Raw genomic sequence first — 9,596 nt, forward strand, 5'->3', positions numbered from 1 at the left:
GGCTGGATATTAGAAAAAAATTTCTTCACCAAAAAGTGATCAGGCGTTGGAACAGGCTGCCCAGGGAAGTGGTGGAGGCACCATCCCTGGAGGGGGTCAAGAAACGTGTAGCTATGGTGCTTAGGGACATGGTTTAGTGAGTTAGGTGGTGTTGGGTTGACGGTTGGACCTGATGATCCTTGAGGTCTTTTCCAACCTTAATGATTCTATAATTCTATGATTCAACTATAGGTATGTTGTGTCAGAGTATTCAGATACTTCTGTTTGGTAAATAAATGCTATAGCAGTTGTAACTCAGCTAGACGTCAATACCATTTGTTAAAGCAACACGTGATATTGTATTAGAGAAGATGGGGGGTAGCAGAAGGACTGGAACGTGTGTACTATAAGGAATTGTATAAAAACACGGCAAAACATTCTGCCTTGAAAAGTGAACTTTAGTTTTAAATACTGATTTTTGCAATTGTGCTTATTTAGTATATTAATTAATGACTGTAGCATAAAAGCAGGAGTCGTCTAATGAAATTCCATGCTGGAACTGCCCATTTAGAAGGCAACAGTTATAAAATACATGAAAAACATAATTATCTTACTTGCTAGAATAGCAGAAGCTGAAAGACAATACACTAAGAAACAACAAACATTTTTTCCAGGAAAATCACTGTTCAGAAACATCAGAAGATGAAAACTTTTGGTGTCCTAATTGAACTCAGTATGTCTATGGGCAACCAACATCATCTAACCATTGAAGAGTGATTCTAATGAGGCCTGAGAGAGAAAAAATACCATTTTACACATAACCTAGACAGCACTATAAATTGAAGCTATGCACTGTTATGGGTTACTTTGTTCAAGAAAACAGAAAAAGCCTAATGAACTAGCCGAATCACTGAAGAAATCACAACTCTCTCAGAGAGGACACCTAAAGGAGCTTTATTCCAACACTTTTTCTGTCAGAGCTCACCTGCCTTGTTTCCCCTGCTTCCGTATCTCCACTCCTGTAATAACCAGCTCAGAATAAAGCACACTATTTCAAACACAATGACAAACTCAAATAAGGAAGCCTTTACATAAATAAACCTAACCTGGTACAACCAGTAATTCTGTAATGTCAGATTGCAAGTAACCAGGTAAATAAAGTCTGAACTCTGACAATGCATAGATGTTACTCAAACTGCACAAATTTTACTATCTCCTTCCAAAAAAAGCCTTTCTTTATGAAGTTATTTCAATTATGACATTGCTCAAAATTCACCTTGAAAGTTACAGAGAAAAGTTGGCTAATAAGTACAGTAGTTCTGCTAGTCAAATACAAAATAAAAAGTGTATTGAAGTTTTTTTCTAGTTAAATCGTGCTTTATTTGAAATTCAAACATTTTATGAAAAGCTACAAAACTGTAAACGGTTTATTGAAAAATGTAAGTTTAGTAAATAAGAGCAAACAAGATCCTACTTGAATACACTTCACTATTCTAAAGATTTAATCAATTAAATTGACTTGAAAAGGGATGCATATATCTAAGTACTGATATAGACAACTCATTTTTACATCAAATGCTGTAAAAAAGTTGGCATTCACATCTGCCTTCAAAACGGTATGCTGCTTAAATAGTATAGTATTACTCTGAATGCACAGGGAAGCTTTACTTACAACGTGACTACTTGGCTCTACGTAAATTTATATTTAAAGGTCCCTTTTATTTCTTACTTTGGAGTGGAGGAGACATGGGTCCAAAATTCAGAATGGCTAAGCATGACATAAAACTGTTACTAGAACAAGAAGAAAAAAATGCCAAGAACATTTTTTCTTGTTATAAAGAAGGCTATTATGACTTCAGTAGAAATTAAATGACATTATTCCATTTACTGCATTAATTTTTAAAACCTGCAAGCATGTATTTAATCAAAATCAAAGTATTCAAACTAAGCTTGCAATTAATTAACAAAAACGTGTGCTAACTTTTGGTATACTTGCTTGCTTTCAGCAAGCACACAGGTTGGTCCTAACATTATCATAGACTGCATTTAACAGAGCTAGAGATATTTATCTGTGGTTAAAATATTAAATTAAAACATCTATTAATCCAACATAATTATTCACTGTTTTCAGAAGACTGAAAAAAAAATCACAAAGGTAAGATCGGATAATAGAGGATGGATTTCCTTTTAAATGGTTTATATTTCAATGTTTATCCCACATAAGCTGTAAATCATTCCTTTCGCTATAGCTTCAAACACAGTTCCTCAGGATAATTTCACATCTGCCTCTCACACATATGAGGGGGAATCCTACCTTAGTATGGTATTCACAGAGCTGACATTTGTACCCTTTCAGTACTGCAGAATAATCTTATTTGAAAAGTTTCAATCCTACAAACAGCTACCAGAAAAGATAATATGCTGAAAAATATAGTCACATTTTAATCTGTTTAAGCATACAGGTATTTTTTACTCCATGCATTCACTGCTTTTAGTCTTCAAGGTCTCAAAATGCTGAGACTCAAGAAAAAAAATAAAGGACAGGGTTTGGGTTTCCTTGACAGATTCTGACCTTTGAATTTTTAGAAGTGCCTGTAGGACAGTCTGAATTGCGGAATACCTAGCATTAGTTACGGAAGCATTCCAACTCGAAGGAAGAGAGGGAGTATGCATATACATACTGTCACACAAAAAGACTGTCTCCATATTAAAAAGTTGTGATTATTTACTTGGACACTGAATCTTTTTAACTCCACTGGCTTATCTCCACTTCCTTACAAGTTGAGTAAATCTGGACACAGACTTGGTTATTCACAACCATAATATTTTCTTACCAAAAAAAAATTAGAAATAAGGTTCAGTGCATCTGTAAATACAGCTCATTTTTGCAGTTACTAAAAATCTTAAGTGATGTTAATCTGGTTAAGAAATCATAATTAAGCCCTACCAGAATGTGCCTTAGCTTATAGTAACCATGAGAGTAATTTAGAGATTTTTTTCAATATGCACTCATCTCAATTTGTGAATACGGACACACTAAAGCAAAATATTTTCTCTGTAAAACAGAAGTAAGCTTGAAGACAAAGTAAATGTAAGCTTTATTTAAAGCAAAGGCCAGTGCTTTGTTATGTCTAATGAGCAAGTAAATTTTGATTTCCTTGAATAAACATAAGGATGAGAAAGGGGAACCTACTAATCTACATGACCTAAGTCATCTATCACTGCAGGAGGAATTTAAGACGTATGCTGTCTTCATGTAAAAGTGCAAAGGGTGAAACTGAGATAGGCAGTTCTTTGCTAATAGCAGATCTCAAACCAAGCATGAATCAGACAATGATATTTTTGATAGGTGACTATAAACTCATTACATTATTTGGAACCATTTTAACTGATTCACAGGTTAAAAAAACAGAGTGAGCTGCATGAGAAGCAAGAAGACAGGAACAACAGTATTCAACAAGATTGTATATGACAAGTATTCAACAACAGGGTGATTTAATACTAATGATGTGATGTTCTTCAACACGCACTGAACAAATTTTCTTGCTGAGGTCATGCTACTTATTACTAGATTGTTTCCAGAAAACACTTCATGTCTGGCATCCAGGAATTCTCTTGAACAGTGTGTTGCAACTACTGCACTGGAAACAAGATATGCTGAGAAAACAAATTTGTAGGCATAGGGACAGAACTTTGGGGTATGAAGATGCCCTGGAAGCCACCGGTGTCATACTATAACAATCTGGATGATTAAAAGTAACTATTACTTTAATTATTAACTATTAATTTTAACAGCAACTTAAGTGGGAAATGGTAAGAGCTTTGTTGAGCAATAAACACATTACAAGCCATTAAACTAAACTGAAACATGTCAGTTGTTTCTGAAACTAACATTTAGCACTTAATACACTTTGCTACCAAAATTGCAAAGATGGTAAGAGCAGTGCATTTGGGGAAATCTATGACTGAGCACATTCAGAGTTTATCAAGACACTAAATCTACTTTCTGTGAAAATGCTATCACAGAGGGTTTTATTCTTACTTCTATCTTCAGACAGGTTGATAGCTTAGAGATAGGACTGAAAATCAAATATCGTGGCTTGGTAGGAGCTCCCTACCAAACACCATGCTTTCCTTAACTAAGGTAAGGAAACCCTCAAAAGCCTTGGTACTGAAATATTTTTTCTCTATCAAATGAGCAGGAATATATCTCTTCCCCTTCTACTCAGTGGGAAGTGAGGAAGAGGTCTTTATAGACCACTGATTTGTTTCAAAGACCAAAAGAAAGATCAACCTGAATTTTATGGCACTTATCTGAAGCCCCAGATTCAAGGAAAACATCGCCACCATTAAAAAAATACTGCAGGACTTGCTCCCCTGATTCTGCTTTTATCAGTCAAACTTTACAGCAAAGGAAAGATGGGCATCTTCCAGAAAATGAACATGGACTGAAATCCTAGTAATGGGTACTGAGAGCCAAATAAGAAATTGAAAAGGATAAACCTGAACTGGCACTCATCCTATCTGACCATGAAATAAAAAAACATTGATGATATAGCTACAGTGAAAATATAGGTAAACCGCTCCTTCAGTGCTGTGTTCACATGCATCAACTACTGGAAAGTACATTTAAAACTGAAGACTGAACAAGTTGAAATGTACCACCATTACAGACATTTTTAGACAAAAATATTAGCAGAACATAGTAAGAGAAAAGGGATAAAAGACCTTTGTTGACTTGATTTTCTACTGTCGGGTTTATAAAAAGCTGTTAACTCTCCCAACTGTGAAATTTAGAAGCAACCTATTACTTCCACTGAAGATAGCAAACTAAACCAAACAGACTTAGGCCACTGAGCTCATCTAAAATAAAATAATCATTCCAGCATGCAGACAAAAGGAAAAAAACCATAAATTATTTAAAATTATATTGTTTCCCCTAACAAATACCTACAACTTAATTTCAGCGACTTATCAAGTTTCTAGTGTAGGTTAAATGAAGCAAGTATTTGCTAACAGAAAGCAAATGATTAGGTAAGGACTCAGTTGCAAAGTTTCTTTCTTCAAATGTAGTAACAGTAGTGAACAGAATCTACAGAAGTACTGGAAGATGGAAAAGATAAAAAAAAATACTATTACAGCATGAAGGTAAACTGAAACTGAGGTTGGGTTGACACAAAGTAAACTCTCTGAAATCACTGCATTACATCGCTAGCTGCTCCTCTCACTCTGCTGCCAAGTAGCTGGTCGAAACTCACCTCAGCTTTTTTCACTGACATTTAAAAGTCAGCTTTTTTTCCAATTATGAATGTTTTTGGATATTACAAGAATGGTAATCAGTATAGCATTTTATCCTCCTCCTTAGGCTTTAAGATTTGTGTAAAAGAGGTGAGGCAAACACAATTAGCATGCATACATACATATTTTTTTTCCCTGTATCCATGACATACTATTACAGTTCCAAAAACATTAATGATTGAGACAAAATGGTGAGATTATTTTTGGCTGGTGCCATACTTCAGAATCATATAATGGCATGAAAACTCACTGATGTCTGGGAAATGTATGCGCATCTATAATACTATCCAAGTTCTAATACCTAAACCATAACGTAGTCTGGTGACATGTATGTGATCTGAGATCCCAATTTGATAAATACACATAACTTGAATCCTTCCAAGAAATAATATGACTGTATTGTATACTACAATGTGGGCTCTGGAGCTTTGTATGCTATGATGATGCATCTAAGTTTCAAGAAACATGCACAAATAAACTTCCAAAGGGTACCAGAAGTCTTAATTTCTTCACAGAATTTCTGCGGTGTCAAGACCACCGTGTTTCTGTGGCCTAGCTGGATAGGTACACTGGTGTTATCCACTCTTGTACAGAATACATGTCAACCCACACAAACTCTTCATGAAGCTGCAGACCTCAGGCATATTTTTATTTATAGTTTTAAAGGAACTTGCAGCTGGTTTATGAGATCTACTTGACTGGCATGATTCCTTTGGAATATGGTAAGCTTTCACTAACCTGGAATCAAAACATTAAGCAGTAAACCCTGATCCTATTAGTGGCCAAAAATGTTCCAACCTGGAATCTGAAGTAATACTAAGAGATGAAGCAAAAAGAGCACCTTGAAGGCTGATAGCCTATGTTGTGGCTCTAATGAGGAAATTATGACAAATGGTTTTACCACTAAGAATACAACTGGATTGACTTCTTGACACAAAGAGGGTCAAAATAAGCTGATACTCCCCTTTCATCTTCAGCATGGGAATGAAATGCCTAATCTCTGATTACTAAGGTTACATTTTCTGCTCTTCTGTTATCTAAGCGAACATTCAGATGTTGCTTCAACAGTACCTTGTCATGAAGGCATGGATGGGAAAGGTAACTCAAGAGTACAAATGCACTGAAACTATCTGTAATCTTCACAGCTCACACTTTCTTGCTCTCATTAGACCTTGGGATTCCAAGTCAGGTTTCCTGAAGTAAAGTCTGCCACTAGAAGTCACATGTAGTAGTAGAACTGCAAGCTACAGTTCTTTGTACTTCAGAGAACTGAATTGTGCAGTGCAAAAAACCATCATATGTGTCTTCCTTCAGACTAGAATTAATAAGCTCACTGAAAACACAGATGAGCTCCAAATTCTTCACGAGCAGAGTTTAATTCGTCATTGAACTGAAGGGGTACTGATCTTTAAATGAAGCATCTTTTATGGTTTGAACTCCAGCCCTGATGGTTATCTTCATCAGCCACAGTCTTAAGGGCATGGATGCGCCCAAACATCCAAAAGCATGTGTGGGCATATTGCATGCAAGGTGGCATAATACACAGAGATTTTGGCTATCTGCTGCCTCTCACCACACAGATTTTACTTCTTCCCACCACTCTGTGGGAGTCTTTTTAGAAATAGACAACCTGTTTTATTAAAGTTAGTCTTACCTTGACAGAAGCATATTGTGAGTGTCCATACACATTTAGAGAATGACAGAGAAGTAGATCTTGCCAAAGAGCCTGGTTTACGGACTTTTTTTTTTTTTTAAGTGATCCTTGCTGTTTTAGTCTTTCCCAAATAGTAGCCATGAGATGCTGACCTAGTGCAAAGAAAGCCCTAGAAAGAATCATGGCATCTCTAAAGTGCCAAAAAAACAATGCTACAGTTCTATTACTAAAAAGTTATTTGTTAAATGTCATTCCCAGCCTATCAGGCAAAAAAAGCATACAGAACATTTAACTCACTATTTGGCTTTCTGGCCACAGTTTCCAGGAGGAACTGAAGTATCTCAACTTCATATATTTTTTTCAGGTTTTGAAATGCCCTGAAGTCATCCTCTGGACCATCTTATGATCTGGCAAGCTTTCTCAGACAACTAAATCACTCTAGATTATTAATTATTCCTCCATCTCTGCCTGCTGATCCTTCTCTTCCTTGTGAAAAAAGATCTAACAGAAGAAGACAACAATCAGAACTGCAGAAGATATCACATATGAATGCAGATCCTGAGCTGGCCTGGACTGACAAGCATACAATGAAGTCATAGGTAGATAGAGAAAAAAAGTACTGAGGAATGTTACCTTTCAGTCCTCCACCATTTCCCACTGAAACGGTGGTGTCAGGACTCTCCCAGATTCTTGATGTGAAATTCCTGAACAGAAATGGAGATGGGGCGCATGAAAGGCTGTGTGCCAGTATGCACAACAGTAAGACTATTAATTTTAATTTCCCATTAAGGTCTTCCATATAGATAGAAAACAGATTATACCAATGCCTCAACTCTTGCATTTGACATCATGTTTTCAGTAACTGAATGCCTTATCAGGATGGTCATTGTTGTATGAACTTGCAAAGGAAACTTGGATCCCGGACCCATTGTACCAGATATACTATGAAGCCAAAAGGAACGATAATGATCTAAAATATGAAAACGTGCATACCAAAATCAAATCAGTTAACCGGCTTAAGCAGTACTGCAGACTGTCTTGTTATAATTTCTAGCACAGAAATATCCATCTTAGACCAGTCGGTACTTTTTTCTTATGCAGCTTAAGTAATTTTCCTTAATATATCTGAGGAAAATCTATATTTAATTTCTGGAACATCAGGAAGAGAATTTCTTACAGCAAAGAGAACCTACATGAGGACCTCAGGCAGGCCTGGACTATACGGAACCATTATCATTCATTGCTGATACTGCTATAACAAAAAGTACATGCAGTTACAGGAAGCAGAAGGTACAACATAGTAATTATTTCACATCTGATTCACATCTTTCAGCCTGCACAACTAAAATTCGAATCTGTAAAAATACTTCACAAAAGATTAAAACTCAGAAATTTAAGTTATAGAAAAGAATATCCTGGAAAAAAATGCACTGACTTTTTTTCCAACTTAATTTCTAATCACTTCAGCTATAAAGGTAATAAATATTTTTGAACAAAAATATTGGAATACTCTTATAGAGCCAGAAAATTATTGCAGAAGTTAAAAGAATGTCTAGGATTCCATATCTTACAGGGAAAAATAGAAGTCTAGACTCTGCCTCCTGTTGGTCAGATGCTGTCTTTTCAGATAATGTGGTTCTGTATTTTAGTATATGGTCAGCTACCTCTGACTTCATATTTAAGGCTGCATAACAATATGGCTTTAAAGTTGAGCATAAATTCCTGTTTTACTCTTAGAGAGAGCCCTCTGAATATTCACAGCCTTCTTCTAGTTTGCTTTTTAAAGATTTTTTAATAGAAAACTTACAAAGGAATGAAAATACGATTTCCCATCAACAATGCTACTTCTCATTGTTAACAATTTCTTGCAAAACATTAACTATGTATTGGAAAAGAGCAGAACATGCCTATAACTTGAGTATTGGCAATTTATTCTCTCAAAGAGAAAGGCTCTGCATAAGGCCATACCCAGTTGACAAGAAATAAATTTTCAATCAATTTCAATTCAATTAAACATTACTCCTCCTTCCCTTATTTCATATATATACATCTTCTCTGAGAAGCAACAAGGCAAAATCTGAGTATCTCACTATATATCTCCATTATTCTTCAAACTGCAGGCATCTAGCATATCAGAATGAGTACTGCCAGGTAACAGAAGATGTACTGTTACTAGAATTTCTCAAATTAATACCAGACACCATCCAACTTTCTTAGGTTACTTTTGCATATACAACTATCTCTTTCCCAATCACTTTCCCAATCATAGTTATGACTGCTAAAAAGAATACTGTGGTGGCAAGACTACAATAACTGCAAGGTCAGAAGAAAGAGTCTGCAAGAAAGAGTAAAACTTTAGTTAAATATTTCTGCCACTTATCTTGCTACAAAATGGCTTTTAACTCAATGCTGTTCCATCCCAAGTCAAACATGCTTTCTATTTTTACCACAACAATATGTGGTAACAAAATACTTTTGAAATAACCATATACATTTCAAAAATAGCAGCAACTCCCCTTTTCTGTTCTAAAAGGCAGTGAGTGATTTTCATCTTTAAAAAAAAACAGTCACAGGGTTTATTGAACGTGGCACTGGAATGCCTCACTACCTTCAGGTTCATCCAGTTGGTTATCAACTGATTCTTAGCCTGTGTCACTTGTAAAAG

This window comes from Pterocles gutturalis, unplaced genomic scaffold, assembly GCF_000699245.1.
Source record: "Pterocles gutturalis isolate BGI_N339 unplaced genomic scaffold, ASM69924v1 scaffold3959, whole genome shotgun sequence".
Lineage (NCBI taxonomy): Eukaryota > Metazoa > Chordata > Aves > Pterocliformes > Pteroclidae > Pterocles > Pterocles gutturalis.